This window comes from Mastomys coucha, unplaced genomic scaffold (assembly GCF_008632895.1).
Source record: "Mastomys coucha isolate ucsf_1 unplaced genomic scaffold, UCSF_Mcou_1 pScaffold5, whole genome shotgun sequence".
Lineage (NCBI taxonomy): Eukaryota > Metazoa > Chordata > Mammalia > Rodentia > Muridae > Mastomys > Mastomys coucha.
This window is the reverse complement of record NW_022196911.1, coordinates 45701920-45712977: the sequence shown is the minus strand read 5'-3', so window position 1 is coordinate 45712977 and position 11058 is coordinate 45701920. Positions and strand designations below refer to the sequence as shown.

The 11058-nt window shown below is 49.5% G+C and overlaps 1 protein-coding gene across 1 annotated transcript in view; it reads right to left on the bottom strand.

Annotated features, from left to right (window-relative positions):
• The window catches only part of Adamts2 (ADAM metallopeptidase with thrombospondin type 1 motif 2), a 219480-nt gene that overhangs the window by 206547 nt on the left and 1875 nt on the right, over window positions 1-11058 (bottom strand). The gene's annotated exons all lie outside the window — the stretch shown is intronic.

Below are 11058 nucleotides of genomic sequence, written 5' to 3'. Positions count from 1 at the left end.
TCTGTGTGTGTTCCAGTGCTAGCACTGCATGTAGAGGCTTGAACAACATTTGGCATCATCTTCAATCACTCCCTACCTTGTGTGTGTGTGTGTGTGTGTGTGTGTGTGTGTGTGTGTGTCACTGAACTGGAACTCGCCAATTTCGCTATTCTGACTACCCAGCAAGCCCCAAGGGTCCTCCTGGCTCCCGGCATCTCATGTCTCTCTAAGCCTGGCTTTCCACATGGGAACCGGACTTTCAAACTCAAGGTTCCCATCATGGTAAGTACTTTGTTGACTGAGCTATCTCTGATAGGCACCCAGAGTTTTGGAAAAGGAAGAAACACAAATGAAATTCATTTCTAGAATAGATTTTGTTTAACCCAGTGTGATGGTTTAAATATGTTTGGATGCTTGACCCATGGGGGTGTGGTACTATTAGGAGGTGTGGCCTTGTTGGAGGAAGTGTGTCACTGTGGGGACGAGCCTCTTATGTCAAGCTCCATCTAGTGTGGAAGAGAGTTTCCTCCTGGTTGCCTTTGGATCAACCTTCCCTCCTCCAGCACCATGTCCACCTGCATGCTGCCATGCTTCCCACCATGATAATGAACTGAACCTCTGAAACTGTAAGGCAGCCCCAATTAAATACTGGCCTTTACAAGAGCTGCCTTGGTCATGGTGCCTCTTCACAGCACTGGAAATCTTAACTAAGACATCCCATATATTCAAAATGTATTATTTGAAATGATAATGCATACTTTAAGTCTATCTGTGAGAAATGGGATATAATTCAATGGCAGAGTACTTGCCTGGCACACATGTAGCCCTTGATTCAATACTCAACACCACACACACACACACACACACACACACACACACAGAGAGAGAGAGAGAGAGAGAGAGAGAGAGAGAGAGAGAGAATCTGTGAAATGTTTTACTTTTTGTGAAGGCAGAAGATGTGCAAAGTCTTGGAAATTCAGTTTGTAATGTAGTTTAAAAGCACAGTGCCTTTCAGTACAGACCAATGGCATTTCAAATGTTCGGAAAGCTTGTGTGCCCTGTGTCTGTCATACTGGACAGTGTGGCTGGCCTCCAAGCACTAAACCCCTTTCATATCTGAAGCTCTAGTAATGAACAGTATGGTTACCAGACAGACAGCCAGGGGGAAAATGGAGTTCATCGTGGTATTGCTTAGCTTGAGGTTTTCTTTATTACCAACTGCTGTTGGTGGTAAAGTCTACTAAAAAAACAAAATAGAGAGTCTGGAAAGATGGTGCAATTGGTAAAGTGCTCCCTTCACAAGCATGAGGACCTGAGTTTGAATCCCCAATGCCTATGTTTAAAAAACCAAGTGAAGTAGCATGCAGCTGTGAACCCAGTGCTGGGGAGACTCTCCAGCAAGCAGACTCTCTAGCCAACCAGTGTATCTGCGTCAGTGAGGGATGCCTTCCAGGTTTGCTGAAGTACCCTGACTCAAAATGAAGATGGAGTTACCAAGGAAGACACCTGGCATCAATCTCGTGCATACACACCAACAGATGCACACATAATGCATGCCATGCGCCATGCAATGCAATGATGCATCCATGTGCCATGCAGTGCAATGATGCACCTCATGCACAACAGTGGCCTTTTAAGTAGAATTATGACTTATGCCCACTTAGCATATGATATTCATGCATTAAAATCACCCAATGACACTGCTCTTGGAATGGATCCTTACCCTCAAATGGCACACAACTATCTAAAAATGCCATGTGTTCCCAGCTCTTTTTGTTGTGCTCCTAGAAACTCTGTGACAATCAAGCTAGCTACTGCTGAGACTTGAACAAACCTGCATAAAACACCAATACACCCATTTCCCTGTGGTCTGCTTTCAAAAAAGAAGTACCCATTCTTGAATTCGTGTTCATGGAGCTATCTACAGATGGCCCCTCTAGCTCAGTCTAGTCCCTGCTGCTGCCCTGCATATCCTTTGTGTGAAATCTGTATGTCAGCTCTCTGGGCCTTGGAGTCATTAGTTGCTTCTCCACTACCATCATGATGATACCATCAGTATCATCCCTATCATCACCATCCCCAACACCATCATCACCGCCATCATCCCTATTCTCATCCCCATCCCTATCCATCATTGACATCACCTCCATAACTGCAGCAACCCCTAGCCCCATCCCCATCAGCCCCATAACTTCCATCATTATCACCATCATCCCGAACCCATACCTCCATCACTACCATCAGCATCACCATCACCACCATCACTACCACCACCATCGCCACCACCATCATCATTACCATCATCATCACCATCACCGACGGCAAGCCACATTTGTAGAACTATAAGAAGAAACATTTCTAAGGCACATTTTTCACATACACTATCTCCAAAGTCATGACAACGCCAGTGGGTCACCACAGAGGCTAGCATTGCATAGCACATGCCAGCTCAGCATTGATAGCTCCCATTGCCGTCGCTTTGACTGGGTACCTGTGAGGTTAAGATTTATTTGGGTTGAGACCTCCTGCCACTCAAGACGGTGGCAAAAAGGATACATGCTAAAAGGAGCAGTGTCAACAGAACGCATATCTCTGCCATTGGCAAGGCGGCTATTGATGGTCACAACACCACCTATACTTTCTCCAAGAGAAAAAGACACTCAGAAGTGGATGAAGCCAGACTACACTTGCTCGCCATGACTTGTGCCAAAAGGCTCCAGGCAGGAGAAATGCTCCATTCACTATGAGGGGGACAGTAAATCGAATCAACTGGGACTATGAGAGGTCAAGGGAAGAGCACACAATTAAGGCACCACATTGCAGCTGGGTGTGGTGGCAGATTCTAATAATCCCAGCACCTGAGAGGCAGGAGCATTGCAGCAAGTCTGAGGTTCATCTGACATAACACAACAAGGTTCTAGTCCTGATGGAGCTACACAATGAGACTCAAAGAAATGGACAAAGCCCTGAACCCTGAGCCTGGGCTGCATGATCACAGTGCTTCCATCTTCCAACACCCAGTGGGATGGGTATTGATGGGGTCCCATTTTGTAATGTGATCGACTGAGCTTCACAGTGTCATAGCCTCTGCCAGGCTACAAAGCTTTGCTGAGCACAGCTGATCCTGTAGCAGCTGCCAGCCCACATACTAAGCTCATACATCCTGGTTAACTATCTAGACGTTAGAGTATGGTCAGAGCAGGCAGAAACTGCCTGGCCTCTTAGCAATACAATATCCATGATCCTGGATGCCCGAGTTTCCTTTGCCAGCAAGTGGGAAGCTGTGCACCCCACTCACCCACCCTGAAGTCGATGGCAGTGTAATTGAAATTCATGGATGAGCCCGAGGAGCCAGCTCTAGGCTTGGTAATAACTTCTCCATATTAATGGCAGCACTGCAGAGTCTGTGAGCAGCTGACATTTAATATAAAACATATGCAGCAGAGTGAGAGGCTCCTACCTGGGCCTCCCCATCCCACAGCGCCTGCCAGTAGAGGAGGAGTGATATAAAGCAATGCTGGAATTCAAGGTGCTGGGGTCTTCCTTTCCCCAGGACCTCTACCCCACCTGAGGACCTACTCCAGCAGGAAATCTCTGCTAAGAACACATACATGCATATACACACTTGCCTCCCAATGCGCACACACACACACTTGAGTGCACACGTGTAATTTATGCACATTCACACAAAAACTTAACTCACAGGTAAGCACGCATCTGTGTGTGCAAGCTCCCATATGCAAGACAAGCACACATGCACCATATAGTCTCCATGGCTATATACACACATTCACATACACAAGGTCCCTATGGCAAAGTGCATACACATATGCATACTCAGTGACCTCCCGCTTCCCTGCCACAGAGAAGCTAGGGGTATGGAACGGTGCACCTGTCCCTCCACACAGATCCAGGTTCCCAGAAGGGGCTCCACCTATATTCATCCCTACAGAGGCCAGAGTGAGATGCTCCAGGCCAGGATTCAGGCCACCATGAGGCAAAGCCAGCCTCAGTGCTGTGCCAGGCCCTTGCATGTCTGGGAGACTCAAAACAGATGAATCCCAGGGCAGTCACGATCCTTGTGCCACTCACTGCAGGCCTGAGTGAAGACCTAGCTGTTCCCACTCCTCATCACACACCAATGGCTAGGGACATGGGGGACAGGGACAGCTATGGGCAGGAGGCACTTTCTAAATGGATAGCAGAAATCTTCACCCACCAGCACCAGGAATACTTCTGACCACACAGTGGTGGACAGGGCTGGACAAGCAACGTGACCTAGGATGGCCAGAGGAAACCATCTCCCTGGAATCCAGCTTATGGTGACTGACTTCAGTGGCCTTCATGGAGATCGTGGCTGGTCCCACTGTAGCTGGTCCAACTGTGGCTGGTCCCACTGTGGCCAGTCCCACTGTGCCCATCTTTAATGAACTCCAACAGGGGGAAGTCGGCAGAGCTGAGGAGTTGTTCCCTGAGCCCATGTCCCAAAGTATTGACTCAGCTGTTCCCATAAATATCTAGCAGGTACTTCCTTTTCTTATTTGGCTTGATTTAAACCAGGAGGTATGAAATCAGATTTGCAGGGCCAGAAAGCCACGCAAAACTACAATGGATGTGCACAGATGCTTTCCTGGGGGTGAAATGGCAGAGGCTCTGTTCCTGAAGAGAGGCACCATGCGGTTAGTGTCAGAGCAGGCCAAGGGGGAGCGCTGGATCTCTGCGAAAGTGTCAGGCCTTTCCCTGCCCGGGGCTTCCAGATCCCACTTCCTGGACATGTCACTTCCCAGATCCCATCTGACCCCACCCAGTCTAGAGCTGAACCCTGTAGACATAGCCAGGAACATTCATACTACAAGTTGCCAAGAAGCACAAAGTGGGACATGATACGTATGTGTCCAGGGTAGCTCCCAGGACAAAGAGTCATTCAGCTAGAGAGGCTCTAGAGAGGGTGCAGCCTATGCAAAGGTCCTGAGTCCCCAGTGCTGGAGGAAAAAAACAAGCCCAGAGGGGCAGCACAGCCAGAATTCACCAGGCCAAATCTGAGAGGGAAGGGCCTTTGCTATCAGGCCAGTGGGTTACGATTGTTTTGTTTGGAGAGCAGGAAGAAGCAATGGAGTAACGGAATTTGATGTGTAGTTTGTAAAAACTGCTCTGGCTGCTGGGTGGAGGAAGGATTGCTGGGGCGCTGGGGGCAGAACCAATCCAGAAGCAACAGAAGAGAGCGCTGGAGAAGGACAGCAGCTTGCAGTCTGGTGCAGTGCATAGGCCTGCCATGGAGTGTGGATCCATAATGGCCCAGGGTTATGGAGGAAGGGCTGAGGGTATTTCAACCTGGATACCTCAAACATGAGGGTGGCTGGAGTTGGCTACCTCTGCCTCGCAAGCTAGCACCATAAAGCCGGCTCCCTTACCATCAATCCTAGCAGAAATGTATTACCCCAACAGTTATCAGGCCTCACTCCTTGTTTGGCCTTATAAGGTTTCCCCCCTGGACTCTCCAGCCCCTGAGTATGTAGATGAAGCATCGTCACCCCCGCCCTGACCAATGGTACATGGCCATACAAACCTTGATGGCCACCTCCTCGGTGGCATAAATACCCCTCCCAGTGTCCAATAAACTGAGCTAGCTCCCCAAAGCTGCTCCTGGGTGTGTTCTATGCCCTTGCGTTCATCACTGACCGATATCATCCACTGTACCCATCCATACCCCATTAAGCTTCTCTCCCTCCAGTCGGTGTGCCATAGGCCTGGCTACCTCAAGGGCAAATGGAGGACTGGGATGAGGTTTGGAAGTCTCTAACAATCCTATGATCCCTGCCTCAGTAGAAGGCGATGTCTGGAGAAGAGAAGGGAGACTGGTTTTCATGGACAATCCAGCTCACGAGTCTTACAGACACCTCTGTTGCAGCAGGGGATGCTTGCCAGTTCCACATCACAGTGTTACAGAAGAGCCTGGGGCTGCTGATGGCTTCCCCATGGAGTGAAAGGGGAAGAGCCTTCTAAAACAAACAGCAAGAATGGAGGAGCTGAGAGACTGAATGAGTTGGATCCACCGAAGCCTGAAGCCAACACTCCTCAGAGCCTTCAAATAACTAGACTCATAATATCTCTTGTTTATTCCATCCAATGTAAGATGGCTACCTCTGTCTCCAAAGCTAGCGCCACAAAGCCGGCTCCCTCACCACCAACCCTAGCAGGAATTTATTACCCCAGCAGTTATGAGGCCTCAGTCCTTGTTTGGCCTTATAAGGATTTTCCCCTTGGACTCTCCAGCCCCTGAGTATGTAGATGAAGCATTGTCCAACACCCCTGCCCTGGCCAATGGTACATGGCCACACAAATGATTCCATCATTTAAGCTCAGTAAGTCTTAGGTCAGGTGACAGGCTAGACACTGGCAGAAGCCACTCTAGGTGGTGGGATAGATCATTCACAGTAGGGGCCAAGCAGGTGCCTCTGCCCTGATCTAGGGCACCTCTTTGGTTCCCCTGCTATGGGCTCACTCATGTCCAGGCATGACGGAAGGAAAGAAGGTTCCCCTTATGAGGATCCCTTGTCCCCAGCAGACAGAGCTAGGACCTTCCCTACCCTAACACTTGACCTGACTGGGCCCAGCACGTTACCTTGAAGGCAACAACATTTGTGGCAACATCACTTTTTCTTTGTGGCTTTTAGGGATCTCAAAGTTCTGGCCAGGATAGTAGTCCAACAGAAAACCCCAAGAAAAGATGGTCAAACTCCAAAAACAGGGACTTCCTTGTGCCACAAGACCTTAGCTATACTACAGAAGCTCTGCCAGACACATTGGGGAGCTTGTAATGAGCCCTTAAGAAAGGATGGACACCTCCTCTCAAGGCCCAGAACTAAACTTGGGGGATCTAGAAGGCTATAAAGGTCAGAACCTATGCCAGACGAGCCAGTGGACTGGTAGCAGTGGTCCTGCCCAGCCAAGCACATCAGACCACAGCAGTCCACCAGTGCCTCCTGAATGGAAAGGAGGGGTAGGGAGAGTAGTGTCCATCCTTCTAGAGTCCCCACTATCACCACTCATCAGTGAGGAGTCAAGACACCCACCCAGGAGGAACTCCAGCTCAGAGGTGACCCCTGGACAGTCCATGTGCCCATCCGCCCTCACTCACATAGACAGTGGTCAGTGCGCTGACTCAGGCCTCTGGGAGACAAAATAGGAGAGATTAGAAATGTTTTTAGGATGCAGTTCTGTTACTACTGTTTCCATCGTGTTGTTGGTGTGTAAATACAAACATGAAGGAAAGGAAAATGTCGTGAGGGAGACCTGGAATCAGATAGATGCAGGTTTTGATACTGGCATCCAAGATCGTAACAAGCAGGCTCTCTCAGCTTTTGGAGGCTTGGTCTATTCATCTGTAGACAGGAGATAATGGGACATAGTGCATATGCTGTGACAGTAGATGCTAGCCCTGTGCCTAGTAGGACTGCACCAGACTGTCATTCACCGTCATACTTTTCATACCTGCCGGCTTCTTTTCTGGCTGGTGCATAAAACCGGTGTGAATTAGCTTGCCTGCTGTGTAATCTAAAAAACACTAGAAAATTCTTCCATAGCAACATGATATCTATTCCCTACGCATTGTTTCCCTTATTCACTGCAAAAAGAAAAATTTTGCCACCATCAATCTCCCTCCACCCCCACCCCACACCCAGTAAATAATGATGAGAGGCTTCTAGCCAGTGGCTAGCAAGGAACCTATCCACGTGGCTGCGGATAAGTGTGTGGCACATCTCGTGACTCAAATCTTTGTGGGGCACATTTTGTGCCTTTACCAAACCCCAGTAGAATCCACCTTTTGGCTGGTCCAGGGTTCTCATTTCTGGCCAGACCATTCTCAAGTGGCTTCGGGGAGCAGAATGGAATGGCTTACTCTTTCTATTCTCTGCGGATCTGCAAACCTCGTCTCTAACCCTGTTAAGATCATCCTACCTGAGAGTAGCCAGAGTGTGATTCCCAAAGGAAGTAGCCTGGTGCTGCTGAGCTGCGGCCCCTTGTTTCAAAACAGAGGGGATTACAGCTGAGAGCAAAGGCCACTCACAGGACACAAAGCCAAGAGACAGCAGCAGAGGTCCTAGTGAGCCACACCTGAAGATTTGTCACCCTGTGAGCTAATAAGTGCCCCTTTCTGTTGAAACTAACTTGACTTGGATTCTCTGTCACGTAACTGATAGATGCAGTGGGTGGATTCAATTACAGTCCCACTGTACTAAACAGATTAGAAGAGCAGTGGCAGCAGTCATCACTTACTGTTGCCTTCATCCCTTCAGTAGAAGAGTGACCTTAGGAACAGTCAAGCAGATACACAAATATGCATTTCAGAACAGCAGAGAGAAGGTCCACTTGAGCATCCATACATAAGCAGTGGGAACATGCTACCTGCTGTCCCCAGAACTTTCTGTCCGTACCACAGTTTCTGCACACATGTGCTTAGGTGCTTGATGTGTTCTGCAAAGAAAAGGGGTCATAGGCTGCATCTTCTAGCATGTTGGATGAAATAGAACTGGAAAGACTCCTTTAATGTAGAACTCACACACATACACGCACGTGACATGCATGCACATGCACGCAGGCTCGCATGCACCACTCGTAGGGTGAACGTCGCTGAAGCCTTTCTCAGTACGGCTTGTAATTTTCCCCCTAAACCATACGTGCTCAGAGAAACTCAAGGAACAGCCCTGCAGACCATTCTTGGAGAAAATGTGGTCTAGACCCTTGTTTCTCAAATGGTGGTCCAAAGGTGAGGAACATGGGCCTTGGGGGGGGGGGGGGTTACCATAAATGCAGACTTCTTGGAATCACCCTGGGTGCATTGAAGTTGAATCTGTAGTAAGACTCCTAGGGAGCTGCCTACCTAGCACAGCCTGGCTCACCTCCTTTACCATATCTAAGCAGTTATCAAGGGAGAGTGCATCAACAGAGGAAAAGTTCTATGTAGCCTCATGGAGAAGGGTGCGGGCTGCTGAATGCATTAAATACGTATATCCACTCACAGCCCATCCAAGCTTGGCAGGGCACACTTTGTCCCTCTTATTACATCTCAGAAGTTTCAAGCCCCCAGCCCCAGAATTAGGAGCACTGAAACAAAAGAGGCTAGACAGCCCTAGGCAAGACCCAAGCCATCACTGTCTGTGTAGCTGGGACAAGTCACTCAATCTTACACAGTCCCGATGTGCCAGGTACAGGCTACCTCCCTATCGGGTCACTGTGGTAACTAGAGGCACCATGTGGAAAGCCCCAGGTCCTTAGTGAGTGAGCCCATCATGGAAGCACGGGGAAACCTAAAGGGTTAATGAATTATGTGGTAGAAAACCAGGGACGGGGACATACAGAAAAAGAAGGGAGGGGGGAAGAAAGAAGACGGAAAAGAAAACAAAGGAAGGAAGACAAAAAAGAAAACAGAAAAGGAAACCTGGCCCACCAAGGCAGGTTGTTATCCACTGGAAGCCACTCAGGTTTCAGTGCCCACATGCACTCTGCTGTCTGTAGATGTCCCGCTCCTGTGACATCCCACTGTTTGTTCCTCCAAAGCCAGTTCATCCCAGGAACCATCAGGATCAGTCGGCTCTCCACTTACTTTCCAAGCTGCCCTCCCCCTCTTCCCCGTTCTCTGAGACCCCGTCAAATAGCACCTGGGTGTCCGTCTGCCCCCATTGGCATAGGACCTGCCGCATCTCTGACCTGCAGAAAAGGATAAACATGGCCAAAGGTGATCCCTGAACAAATGAGTTGAGAGGTGAATGAATGATGCAGTGCCACTGCCCAGTGCTCTAGTGGGAATTAATGAGTAGTGAGGGGATCCCTGTCAACTCCACCACCTTGTCCAAAGTCCCCAGTGGTGACCTCCCTTCATGTTTAGGAAACTCACTGGCACCCTTATGGATGACTTGCCTTTGGAACTGCCATAAGGAACACAACAGAGAATAGACAAGTGTGTCCTAAATTAACCCAACTCCTCCAAGGACACTTAAAAGTCATTTGCAAGGAGCTCAGGCCCTGAGTAAACCCGACTGAAGGCAGTGATTCCTCTGAAGCAACAAGTGATGTTTCCTGTGTGTCCATAAAAAGAACTCCAGTGGTTGTGGAGCTGGGGTGTAATTGCCGGCTCTGCAGATGGCAGGGCCAACCTGGGCTCCCTGAGGACGGGTGTTGCTCAGGGCTGGCAGGACTGGAAGCATGGCAACGTGCCCAGAGCCGGAGTACCCTGAGCAGCAATTAGAGCAGAACCCACGGTGGGCGGCTTCCAATGTCTGGCCGGCACAGCAAGCCTGACCACTGTACATTCAATCCAAAAGAGAAAAGTGGCACTGGTTCTGCTGTGCCAGGCCCCTGGGTGGCAGGGCAGCACCACCAATGTCAGTCTCTGCCTCGAGCGAGTCCCCGTGTGGCAACCATGGTCCTGGGGTACACCTGGTGACAAGTGACCCTTTCAGGACTCTCATCGCAACGGGTGCCCCAGGACGGTCCAAAAGGGGCCGTGACTGGTTCATCAGGGGCTGCTCCCCAAAATCAAACAGCCCACAGGGCACTAGGACCTGCATTGCCAAATGCTCCCCTTGGCTCAAATTAGAGGGAGAAAGCTGACTTTTCAAATAGCCACTTTGACAGGAAACCACAGTATAAAAATCACTGGTTCCTGGTCAGCCAAGGGACAGAGGGCTGGCTAGGCATTTCCGCATCACCACCTGCTCTTCGGGCTGTTATAAGCACACACAGAAGCAAGGAAACTACCACCAGCACCCATGCCCACCACAAGCTCACACGTGTCATCAAAGTCGCTCTGACACCCATGTGTAAAGCCCACGGATACCGCTACCCTTGGGAGATAATGCACATTCACATGTTCACACAGGTATACTGGTACCCAGAAAGAAGCATGCATACATTCCAACACACACACAGACACACACACACTGAGAGGCACACAGGGCAACTTATGCTTGTATGCAAGAAGCAGACAGAAGTAGTTTGGCATTAGGACTGGAGGTGGGGTTCATAAAAATCGTCCCCCCTTCTCTGACCAATCAAAAAATCTTGCCTTCCCGCCAAACC